At 42.0% G+C, this 12,680-nt stretch overlaps 1 protein-coding gene across 3 annotated transcripts in view; it reads right to left on the reverse strand.

The window, feature by feature from the left end:
- EPN2 (epsin 2) overlaps positions 1-12,680 on the reverse strand; it is a 43,187-nt gene that overhangs the window by 25,193 nt on the left and 5,314 nt on the right. The window contains exon 2 of one of the 3 annotated variants that reach the window (XM_084216692.1): positions 12,114-12,220. The exons of the other annotated variants lie outside the window; for them this stretch is intronic. The gene's annotated coding sequence lies outside the window, so the exon portion shown is untranslated. The remainder of the gene's footprint in view (positions 1-12,113; positions 12,221-12,680) is intronic. 3 annotated transcript variants of the gene reach the window in all.

Raw genomic sequence — 12,680 nt, forward strand, 5'->3', positions numbered from 1 at the left:
ACAAGCAAACTTCCTAAAAATCAACCAAGCCATTTCTGAAACCCTGGGTAAGTTTAAAGCCCTCTCAATCTCAGAACAGAGATCCTGTGGCCCAACATACTCCAACTCAAGGTGACCTTTCATGATAAGCAGATTAGAAGGAATTTTTTTGTTCCCAAATGTATTTACTTTGTTCATTTGACAACAGTCAACAGATCCATACTTTCTGCTCTGTGTCTTTCACACAGCACTAAAGAATTTTTAATTCTATGAGAATGGAATTGCAAAGCCAAAATGACTGGCAAGAAAAGGCAAGGACAAGCTGTGGAGCTGGAAAGCTGTGTCAGTTCTTTAGTTAAGGTCACTGTTTCAAGTAAACAGAGGCCTATTAAGCTTTGGAATAAATTACTTGAGCAAACTGGCAGATTGGCCGTTCCATGAACACAGAGCAGCCCTGAGAGCACAAACACTGAGCAGGGACTCTGGAACTGAGCTGGCCACGTTCACAGAGATGGCCATCCAGATGTCCTTTAATAATGTTCCTCCAAACACTCCCAAGAACCAACCTCATCCCTCACAGAGACACTGGAGACAAGGAAAGCACAGATTTCACACCTGACATTGTTATCCTTCTTCGAACTACTACAGTGCCATTTCCATGCACAGATTAAACTCCCATTTCTTGGGATACACACAGTTCTCTTCCCTGTGCATTTCACCTGCCACTTCATCCCTCAGCAGGTCTCAATCTTTCATCATTCCTTTCAATTCAAGATTACATTCAAATTTGACTAATTTGCTCCAATTTAGCCATCTTATTATTCCAGGCCAATCTGCTAAAGGGAATATTTACAAGAGCACTGGTCTCTGGCAGAACACTTGGCTGGGAAGAGTCCTTCCCTGTGAGAACCAACATCTACTCCTAACCCCATTTCCTGTCCTTTAACCCACTGCAAATCTATGGAAAACATTCTTGCCTTATGAAAGTTTTATTTCTTTCAAGGCCAGGGATGAGAGGCCTCCCCAAAATCTTTTTACAAGTACACTGCAGGAGCAAGTGCCTCCTCACCTGTGTGCATCACCCCAGGCAAAAACAAGTTTCTTACTTAACAACTTCACAGGCGTTTGGAAAAATCATTTTAATACCTCACATGTAAAAGTCCTTGAAGAATTAACCACCCTCACAATACAACTGCTTCCCTTTTCTCTCTCTTGCACCAAATCCAGCCATTTTTACACAACAGCACAGGAAAAATACTCCAAGTCTCTTAAGTTTTGCAAGTAAGAACAACCCAACCCTGGATCACTTCTGGAGCTGATTAAATGCAACACAAAGCTGTCAGGGCCAGAAAAACAGAGCAAAGAGCCTTCATTCCCTCCCAATTACAGCGCACTAGGAAAGCAGGCACTTGGGTTTGGAGAAGAAACCAAAGGAAGAACTCCTTTGGAAGCTTTTCTAAGTCTGGAGGAGCACTTTGGAAAAACAATCCCAGAGCAAACACAGGAGAGAACACACTGGGTAAAGAGAAACCAGCAATTTACACACTTCCAGGAAATTGAGTATTTCAATTGTTGTTCTGTAATAGACTCAAAACCCATCAATCCATCAACGCTGAGGGATTCTTCACTTTCATATCTTCCAGTCCTGAAAACCAAGGCCTTTAATAAGAGAAATATTAAAGTTTGTTTTTTCCTTTTCTTGATGGACATGCTTTCATCTTACTTTACTCATAGCCCATAAAAACCAATGCAGCTGTACCAATGTTCAGGGTCCTGCCCTGGCAGTGGGACTGACCCTCACCCAAGAGTTTGTCCCTGCTTTACTCACTCTGTTCCCTCACCACACAATGGAAGCCTTCTCCTGGATTATTCCAAATCTTGCAGCAGCACCACAACAACCTCTTTTATCATTAAACAGATCAAAATGCCAAACACCCCAACTGCATAAAAGAGGAAGAGTTTCTAACACGTTCTAACAAACGTGTTACACAGAAAGTTTAGATTTATTTTTTTGTAGAGACCTCAGTGAATTAACTTCTCACAACAAGCCACAAGGAAGCACAATGCACTTGCAACTTCAGCAAAAATGTGAGTTTGCATTTTTAACAGCAGAGTTGCAAAGAAAGCAGAAAGTGAGACCAGTTGATTAAAGCTGTTTCTGGTTAGCAGGAAAAAGGCTTGAGCAGATTTGTGTGAAAATTAAACAGTTCAGTCTTGGGGAGCCTTCCTCATTTTTGCTCTTGGTTCCTACAAGCCATTTTCTCTTATTTTGAAGTATCTGATATCTCCAAATAGCAAAGCAAACAGATGTGCAGACAAGAAGGTGAAGCCTCCCTGTGCTACCAGGGCTAACCTGGAGGGAAGCACCCCACGTCCTTCTCCCTATTCCAGCAGCTCCATTACACAAATAATTAATTCTCCTGGTGCTTTCCTACACACAACGTGCAGACAGCAGCAATTCTTGCCTGAACTCCTCATCTCTCACATAAGAGATGAAGCTCAGTGAATGAAATCTGCATGAGGAAACATCTTTAACTTGCTGAGACTAACACAGAACCAAGGCCAAGCCACAAAGTCCTTCATAAACTCAGTTCAAAGCAAACAGCCCCACAAATCCACCTATAGACAGGCTTTCAGCAGAATCCATTCACACCTCTGGAATGTAAAACTCCAACCAGGATTTGTCTGCACTGATAAAATGCCCTTTGTATCAGCCTGAAGGTAAATATCTGCACAGCCCAGCTAAGCATGCACCGGAAATATATGAAAAGCTTTTAATATCAAGTGTGAAAATTAACATTAAACATCAGGAGCTCAGCAGACATTAGCATAAAATTTTAATTAACAGTATTACAGACAGCATATATCCTTAGATTAGACATTTACTGTAAGTCACATGCATGAGAAGGGAGGTTTGGAAAATAGTGATTAATTCAGTCAGTCTGTGATCTGAACCTGCAGAACATCAATCTGCATAAAAATATCCCAGCCTTGCTGCCTCCCCTCTCAGGGGGGAACACACAGAGATCTGCTCTCCCTGCTCCCAGGCTGCCATGACAGAGGCAGGTGATGCTCAGGGACCTGCATTCCAGGATAAATCAGGGAATTCTTGCCCATCTGCAAAGGATCAGGCTCAGAGAAGCTGCTGCCAGGTGCTGACTGAGGAATCTGACAGACACTGACACCACACCTGCACACACAACCCCAATCCCAACAAGAAGTCAGCTCCTATTTATGGCAAAGAAAAAGGATTCCCACTGCCTGACACTAAATTCACATCTTGCTTTTCCTGGGATAACTCGCTGTGTGTCTAAATCCAAACCCACCGTGTTTTAGGAAGTCTCATTTTCCACAAACAGCTCAGAAATCAGAAAAAACCCAATCACACACCTTCATATAAAAATCAGGAATATATGCAGAAAAAAAGCCATTTTTCTAATACTAACTTCACACTGCTAGATAGATTTTCCAACTTTACTAATTCTCTGATTTTTTTTTTCTTTCTTCATAAATTATTCTCAGAGAGCAACTGGTACCATTACCCTGCCCAGGATACAATATTCAACTGCAATCCCAAAACCAAACAGGAAAAGGGGCAACTGTGCATCGTGGCCACTTGGAGGAGAGCACTGAGAGGAGAGAAGACACTTGGCACTACACAGAAAAGCCAACAAGCAGAACACTTATTAGCTCTCTCTTGCTATTCTACAGCAGAGAAAACAGCAATTCATGGGAATAAAGCAGCAAAATGAAGAGCCTGAAATTCCCATCAATGCCCTTCCTCAACCTCCAAAATTATTTAGGAAATGAGTTACAAATACAGATTGGCAAAGGGTTTGGAGAACAGGGTTAACTCCAGATGAAAGGTTTCAGTTCCATTTTTCACAGCTTAAATGCTTGTCTTCAGTGTAATTTCTGAGGAGAGGAAATGGTTCAAAATTCAAAGTTTTGGAGGCTTTCCATTCCCTTTTACAAATGAGAGAACAAGGTCAGCTTTCACAGACAGCAGGTGGCCAAATTATTTCTTTATTTAAAGAGTTAATGCTGAAAGATAATTCTCCTTCAAATTTATGCATATTCATGAGTGCCAAGGTTTGATTCTGCACTGGTTTTACAGTCCTGTCTCAGCCTCACTGAGGAAAAGGAGCTCCAGCTTGAGCAGACTTTTAGCTGTAAAAGAGATTTACAGACACAAATCTGGTTCTGTTTTCTCCATACCACCTTTTGTTACTCCTCGTCTCCTTAAATTCCCAGGATTTGAGCTCCATGGGGAGCTCATTTCTCAGAGTGGATGGGAAGGGGGGTGAGGAGCAAATCTCTAACCTGCCTCACACAGCAGCACCACCTGGCCACATCCTTTTGGGACCTGCCAAGCCACAGCTGCTGGGGCTTTGTCACTCCCAGCTCCACTGGCACTTGTGAGGCTTTGTCACCCTCAGCTCCCCTGGCCTTTGAGGAGCTTTGTCACCCCCAGCTGCACTGGCCCTTGCAGCTGGAATCATGGACAGGGGGGCTGGAAATGTGCTCAGAAGGGCTGGGAGAGGGGACAGCTCTGCCAGACCTGCAGGTCACCACCACGACCCAAATCCGACCTGCACCAGGATCTAATTTTAGGATTACAAGCTTTGACAACAGCTCTTTAAAAATAACACATTCCTCCCTCTCCAGCCAGGTCAGGTGTCACCCACAGTGCCACCTGCACTGTGGGCATGTTTGTAGGCTTGATGTGGTTTTTTTGTATTGTTCACTTACTAATTTTTTAAGAATATTTAATTTTTTTTAAGAGGCTATTGATCAATCTAAATTGGCTGATTTGTTTTCTATGATAAGACTAAAAGAGTATTAAGACTAAATTTAAGACTGGCATTTAAGACTATATACTTTGGAGAAATAAAACAATGAAAGATGCACTGCAGTAGGACCCATGAGGGGTAGTTTCAGATGATTGGCTTTAAAGCATCTACAGCATGGTGTGGCAAAAGCTGATAGACCAAGAAACACTTCTAGTGTATTATAATTAACAAATAGTTGGCTTCTGATTGTGATGGCGTGAATTATAACATCTGTATTGTCTCACCCTTCTCATGAAAATGGAATAAAAGTTTTTAAAACATCTCTCAGTTAGCCCATCTCTGGGTCAGGAAAAGGATACTGTCTGACATGGGCACATCTCAGTTTATTCTGCATGCAGCAGGTGTGCAGTGAATATCAGAATATTGCAGAATTACACACAGTGTGAGGTCAGGCCATTACACACTGAGGCAGAAATGCCAAATGCAAATTAATCCAACAGGGCAGTAAAAATACCTCCCCAAAGGAATTTGTTCTCTGGGGATTACCTGCTTCAAGGAAAGTATTTCATCTGTTTTCTCACAAATTCAGTAGGAAAAAAAAGACCACCCAATAGTGTGCCCTGACAACCTGAAATAAATGCAGCTTACCTGAATTGTATTTTCAACTGAATTAAGGGCAGGAGGAGACGCCTCTCTCCTTTCACATTTTCCTTTTGGAAGGGAAAAGGATATCCAATACTCTTGCCAGAGGATGTGCCTTAGAATCTATTACTAATTAGAAAAGTCCAGCCTTGCATTTAGGCTGTTATGGGGTGACAGGCACCTGCTCAGGCCCTCACAGATCAGCCTGAACACAGGAAGAACTGCGAAAAATACAAGAGCACAAAATGTCAGCTCCCTTCTTTAAGCCCCAGTGTTTTCCTACAGAACTGCAATATTTAAAATTCATGTTCACCTAGATGTGTGCTCATGTATCAGACTCCATATTTTGGGGATGTATTTTGGGAAGATACCTGCTACTTAAAATTACCTGATGATTTCATTAACCAAATTGATTTTGCACTTTTATTAACATGAAGCAAACGTCACCAAGTGCAGTTTCTCCCATCCTCCTACACACACCAGACATGAAACCACATTAATACACTCAGTAGGCCAGAGGCAAATGCTCACTATGACAAAGATTAGGGGGGAAAACAGTTTAACTCTCCATGTTACTACTGGTAGAAGCTGAAGGATTAATACTTTTATTTTATGACATGGATTTCTAAGGAAAAGGTTTGTTCAAGAAGTACAAGATGCCAAGAAATACCTGTCCATACATCCAAACATTATTTTTTCCATTTTAATTAAGTGTGCTTCCTGCCAGCACAAACTATAAGCCTGCAAAGAAAACAGAGATTGATTTAATATCCTACTTACATTCATCAATGTCCATTCATGGCATAAAATTTCAAGTGCCTTCCCTCAGAGCCACCAGATTTTGCACAATCATCTTGAAAAGTCACCACAATGTCTTAATTCAATAATCAGAGCTGGTACCAACATCAGATTGCTTTAAACCTCAGAAATTCGGGTACGTGAGCTGTCTGCTCATGACATTGGAGTTGAGGAGAAAATCCTTCCCTGGGAGGGTGGGGAGGCCCTGGCACAGACTCCCAGAGAAGCTGTGGCTGCCCCATCCCTGGAAGTGTTCCAGGCCAGGCTGGACGGGGCTTGGAGCAGCCTGGGATAGTGGAAGGTGTCCCTGCCATAGCAGAGGTGGAACTGGATGAGCTTTAAGGTCCCTTCCAACCCAAATCATTGTGGGATTCCATGAATAAATTGTTGTAAGATTGCAAAATAGGAAACACATCCCCAAATCCTCCTTGCCCCCTGCTGCAGGAACATTCTGGCCCAAGGCCAGGCTTCCAGAGCAGGATCTGCTGCCCAGATGAGAAGCGAGGATGGGATTCTCCAGCTCCTGCCTCTCCCCTCTGCCCCACAGCAGAGCCACAGGTGGAGCAGCTCCAGTGACAGGTGCCACACACCGGGCCAGGCAGGGCTGGGGCTGCTCACACACCACGTCAGCCAAGCAATTAAGGCCGAGTTCACTCTAATTACTCTAAAGAACACCCCAAATAAGGGGAGCACCAGGCATTTCAACAGCAATCTCCAGTTACAGCTCACCAGGCAAAGCTGCACCTGGGCAGCTCAAACTGGAGGTGAAGTTGATGGTTTAGGTTTGGGACTTGGCTCAGCAGGTGACTGTGCAAGGACTGCAGACTGGGGTTCTGGGAAATCTCCTTTTCCTGCCTAGGGACAAAGCAATTCCACATTCCAGGGGGAAATCTGGTCCTTCACTCTCCAAATTACCAAATTTAACAAAATCTTAGCCCTGCCCTATTCCCACCCTGCTTTTAGCTCTGTCCTGCAACACCAAATGTTCACCTTTCCCTCTGACTCCTCCATATCTCCTATCTTTTCACACTGCACACACCACAGTTTCCAAAATCCTTCCCAAACCAACCCACCTCTTCTCCCTGTACCTCTCAGACCTGTCTAACGTGTCCAGCACCACCACCTTGGCAGGAGCAATTCCAGAGGAGAGGTCGCAGCTGTGCCACCAGCAACCTGGATCTACACTGGATTCTGGTTCCCAGGAAACAGAACTCAAGAATATTGAATAATATAAAAATAAATCTCTTTGGTCAACTTCTGTGGTGCCCCAGTTCCTGACTCTGAGCTATATTTTTAAGTTCAGCTTTGATAGAAGTGAATCACTTAAAGATTTTTTTTTAAATATGAGCACATTTGACATAAGGATTGTGCCTCATTTTTCTGCTTCAAACTTTCCAATCCCTTCATTCATGCACAAAAAAGAGTCATCCTTGTTGTAATATATAAAATATTTGTTATTATTTTATTATTATTTTGTTGATTTTTGTGGAATTAAGGAAAAAAAATCTGGTTTTAAGATGCCAGTGAATCCCACATTCTCCTATGCAGATATACAGAAATTTTCAGCTGTCAGCATAACAATTCCTCAAGTTTTCTGAATCCATCCTCCAGCAGTAAAATTCTACCTACTCTTTTATCTATTCTGGATATTTAGACGGAAAATTATTTGAGTGGGAGGCAGCTTGTTCGTTTCAAAGAGGATGACAAAGACTTGTTACTCAAAAGCATCTGTGCCTGTTCCTTCATTAAAGGTCATTTTCTTCCAGTCAGCTCTTGCAGAGAACATCTTCTACCCCTCAGCTCTAAAACCCTGCAAGCAGCAACTGGATCATGGCCTTGGGACTCCAGATATCTCCTAAGGAACCCACATGGAAAAGGCAATACCCACCTCTGTTTCCAAAGCAGCTGACTGTGGCTTGGGATATACTGAATAAAATGCAAGAAATCCCTGGTGTAGCACTGCTCCTCCCTGGCCCTCCCAGAGCTGCCTGGTGATTATTGTTTTGACCATTGTTTTCATGCAAGTCATTAAAAACATTCCCTCGTTAGATTTAGAAGCAGAACAAAAAAGTGGCTTAAAAACTCATCCACTCCATTTTCTCTTTTTTTTTTTTTCAAGAGCTTTCCACCTAGTCCAAATGCACAGAAGAAATTCTGGCCCATTAACATCCATCAGAGAGCAGTAATGAATTCATCAATATTGCTCCAATCCGTGGGGACTGTGCTGAATCATTTGGTAACTACATCTGCAGCAGGAAGGGCTCACACAACCCTCCCCACACTGCCAGCAGCCCCCACCCTGAAGAAGGAAAAATGAATATACTGAGATCTCCCTCAGCTCTGGTATCCCTCTGCATGGGGTTGGTGGTGCCTCTCCTCACCAGGATTCCCAGAGCCATCAAATCCTCCTAGAGCTGCTCCCCCTGGACATGTCTCTCCCTTGCCAAGCCACCTGCAGGCTTGCAAGAAGCTTTCAGGGCTCTTTCTTTCTAGAAATGATACAAGGATTTGGTTTTTCCCTGTTTTTTAATGTACAATGCAAATATATTAAGCCTTAAATTGAGTATTTAATTTGCAAAGAAAAAAAAAAAACAACAAAAACCCCTCCACACCAAGTTACTGCAATCAAGCTGAACTGTGATTTTATTTTTGTGTCTATTTACAGACAAACTTCTTCCTCCTGCAAGAAGTTTTCCTAACAGTGAAAGTTCTAAGCATAAGAAAAGCTAAAAAGCTACCAAAATCAGCCAGTCTTAAAAGAAAATAATTATCAAGTAACATGGAAGTTCAGCTGCCAAAAAAAAGCCCATACCTGTGGCTGGAGTACAACAGTATTAAGTTACTGCTCTCACAACAAAGGAAAAGGAATCTATTCTTGAAAAAAAAAAAAAAAATCAGCCTTAATGATATAAACAAAATTATCCTTAAAAGTAGATTGGAAAGGACTCTGCCTGCTTTGCCTTGCCCAGGGATGCCAAGGCTGGTGGGGTCTGCAGTTTTCCATCTCCCCAAGCCCCCTCCTTGTGTTTACATTCTCAGTTCTAATGGTATCTCTAATTAACCCCAGGAATAAATAGGGTTTGTTAAGGTAGCCCTTAGACAGCAAGTACAGCTAATTGAGGTCTCAGCACTCTGCTGCCTTAACACAGAGGATGTCTCAGAACATACACTCACACATGTGTCTACATATCCTCAACTCCCACGGCTTAATTCAATTAATACTATTAAATCTTTAATGCTTGCCTTCAAAGGCTTCTTTTTAATTTTTAATAGCTCTCATAGGTGAGCACGAATGTTTTAAGTCTTTCTGCTATATTTTAAATAAACTCCTCTTTTCTTGCCACTTTGATGTTTGCCTTTCTGACAAACCTCTGCTCTGTGAAGCTGTTGTGACTTTGTTTTGTGTGCAAGGATGACATTACAAGCTCCAAACGATATGTTAATCACCGAGCTGGAATCTGGGATTTTTTTAATTCCTCTCACCTGCCCTCTGGGCTGGGAGTTGGCACCAGAACAGCTTTCATCAAAACAATGAAACCCAGGAGGAGAGAAGAGGCAAGTGGAGGGAGGGGGCTCTGATTTGCATCTGTTTAGCATGGAAGCGGCAGGCGGGGCTAAATTCCCTTTTACTCGGCTTTCCCATGGAGGGAGAATGCCAAAGTCACCGTATTTTATTTAAATAGTCAAAATAGGAGTTTTGACAAAAGACTGGTCAAGCTGGATGGAAGAATAAGCCTTGTGGCATCTAAAGGCACATCCATTTCACACGTTAATGGGCATGGAATGTGTTTTTAATTCTCCCCTTCCCTCACTTCAAATTAACTTGAGACCCCTCCCCACCTTGCCCTGCCCAATTTCTAAATTTTGAATTTGTGACACAAGAGATAAAGCTTTGACAGAACATTTCAGGCCTTTCTGTAAAGCCTAAACTACAACAAGAAACGAAAAAGAAAAAAAAAACCACCAGCACAGGCTTTCCTCCTCCTTTAAAGTTTATTTTTCTTCTAAATAAGAAAAAGAAAACCCTTCTTAAAATAAAACTAAAAATCAGCATTTCCAGGGACAGGAAAAGGCACTATAGTATTATATACACTATCCAAGCTGACACAAAAAAGAAGAGATTAAAAGCCTGGCTGGAAGCCAAGGCATCCAGACACAATTTTGCACAGAGCATAGAGAACAAAAGTGTTCCTGCATTCAGGATGTTGGAGCGTGTTTCCTGCACTCACACCTGAAAGCAAACAGCACTAAAAATCAGGGATCCCAGTCAGCCCCAGACCAACAGGTCCCTCACCCCTCAGAGTGAAAGATGTGCTCACACTCTGCTTGATCCAGACCATCTCCTGCAGAACAGACCCTCCCCATAAAGCAAATTAAAAACAGAATAATAAGGACAAGCTACAAAACTCTCCTGCTGTTCCTCACTCCTCAGCATTTCAGCAGAGATCCCACCACGCAGAGCACTCCCCAAAATTCCAAATCTCCAGCCATAAAACACGTCCTGACTTTTAAAGCCCGTGTAAATACTCCTGGAGGCATCCTATGGTTGCATTATGATGAAATTAAATATACACAGCCACTATTGGTTGGCAGGCAGACACCAAAATGGCAATTGCAGCACTCAGTGTGTTTAAAGCAGCAGGCCAGGCAAAAGGAGATTATTCACTAGGTAGTCAAACGTAAAAAAGAGCCAGACATTTCAGTCTGTCTCAGTGTCTCACAAAGGGGTCAGCGATTTGTAAATTTTAAACACAACACTTAAGCAGTTTTGCAGACTAAAAATCCTTTGATGATTTACCTCAGTGCTTCTCTGCAATAAACCAGTTTAAAAGTGATTTTGCTGTACTCGAGCTTTTATACTTCAGCTTCTCTACAAGAATTCTGAAAGCCAAGTCAAACCAATTATAAACATTCCTGTATTTTACTTCCTTATTAAAGCTTCCCAAGAGAACCAGTAAACATATAAACATAAATATCTTTCAGAGGAGTTACCCAAGTACCAATAAAATCTTCAGAAAGCAGCAGCTTTGCTGAAAAAGTATGAAATACCACGATCATAGCCTGGTGCAAGGACAGTCATGCTGTTCTTCTGAGCAGCAGACAGAAATTTCTGCCTTAAAAATATGCACAAATTGAAAATATTCTCCAAAATTACAGTATTAAATATTGATTTCTGATCTGCATTTGTATACTACTAAGAAAAGTAGTCTGCGTCACCTACGCCGTTTATACGAAAACATTCCAACAGAGGCATTATCTTGACTTTCTGAGAAACTCTTCTAAATTGGTAGACAAAGTTTAACTTCATGAACTCTGCTCAACAACAGCAGCAAAATATAGTAACACTTCTCATAGGTAATAAGCATTCCATCCTTAAAAAAAAAAAAAAAATCACTGCAAGCAGCAGAACACTGCAAGAAGCAATCAAACCCCTGCAATAAGGCAAGATGGGCTCAGAAGGCAAATATTTCATTAGATAATACAACAGAGGGGAGTTTGTGCTTTCCAGTGGTCATTAGAGAAAAAGGTTTTCATCAAATAATTAAATACCTGGGCAGGGGCATTTTAAAACATGCATCAGATCTTCCATGGATGTGAATATTGAGGGTAATGCCTGACCAGGAACCTCTAACCAGACATTACCAGTCACAATCCAGCAATGGCACAAAATGGGAGGGTGTTTCTCTGATTAATTAAGTGAATAAATAAAAATATTCAAGTTCTGTTTTTCAACTAACAATTGCAGTGCTTTCCTTTACGTGCACCACGTGGCAGAGCACACTGTGCTTGACCATCCCCACCAGAGAACAGGCATGTTAGAACAGCTCTGCAGATAAGGATTAATTAATGATCTTCAATTCTGGCTGATTTCATAGGTTAGAGCAAACATCTCTGCCTTACTGCTGTTGTCACAAGCCTCATCCCTGTCCAAACAGAGCTGAAAGTCAGTAGAAAAGCAGCTTCAGCAGCAATTGGGTCAACAGATTTGGCTGAAGAAATCCTCATCACTAAAAAGAAAGAAATAAATAAAAATCAGAATGACAAAACTGAGGTGATGCTTGGGGTCTGCTCATCCCCAGGAGGAACCTACTGGGAACAGAATTCCCACCTAGAGGGAAACGTGTCTGAGGGATTCTTTGGTACTGGCATCTCAGGGGAGGAAGTTACCTTTAAAAAGATTTTGTTTGGTCTCTCTCTGAGGAATATCAGAACTGTCTGTACCAGTTGTTTCAGTGGGGTTTGTCCCACAAAGGTTTTACTTGTGAACTGCACAGCTCTTACACCAGCGAGCAATTTACTCATGCGATTACTCCCGGTGGACTCAGAAGAACTGTGTGAGAAAGAAGCTTTGCCAAGCTACAGGTTGCACAATCAGGGGGGAAAAAAAACTTTAACCAAACCAGGGAGGGGGATAAATTGCAACTGACAAAAACTACAATCAAGAAATAGCTGGTGACAGATTGTTAT

The sequence above is a fragment of the Fringilla coelebs genome (genome assembly GCF_963513975.1).
Source record: "Fringilla coelebs genome assembly, chromosome: 16".
NCBI classification, from domain to species: Eukaryota; Metazoa; Chordata; class Aves; order Passeriformes; family Fringillidae; genus Fringilla; species Fringilla coelebs.